Genomic DNA, 241 nt, shown 5'->3' on the forward strand with positions numbered 1-241 from the left:
GTATGTGTCCCTAGGTCTGAAGTGGGTCTCTTGTAGACAGCATATATATGGGTCTTGTTTTTGTATCCATTCAGCCAGTCTATGTCTTTTGGCTGGAGCGATTAATCCATTTACATTTAAGGTGATTATCGATATGTACATTTCTATTACCATTTTCTTAATTGTTTTGGGTTTGTTATTGTAGGTCTTTTCCTTCTTTTCTGTTTCCTGCCTAGAGAAGTTCCTTTAGCATTTGTTGTAA

General features: G+C 36.1%; 1 protein-coding gene across 3 annotated transcripts in view; it reads right to left on the reverse strand.

Moving 5' to 3' along the window:
• The window catches only part of SNX29 (sorting nexin 29), a 541,330-nt gene that overhangs the window by 161,306 nt on the left and 379,783 nt on the right, over positions 1-241 (reverse strand). The window lies entirely within an intron of this gene.

The sequence above is a fragment of the Neophocaena asiaeorientalis genome, unplaced genomic scaffold, assembly GCF_003031525.2.
Source record: "Neophocaena asiaeorientalis asiaeorientalis breed wild unplaced genomic scaffold, Neophocaena_asiaeorientalis_V1.1 scaffold91, whole genome shotgun sequence".
NCBI lineage: Eukaryota > Metazoa > Chordata > Mammalia > Artiodactyla > Phocoenidae > Neophocaena > Neophocaena asiaeorientalis.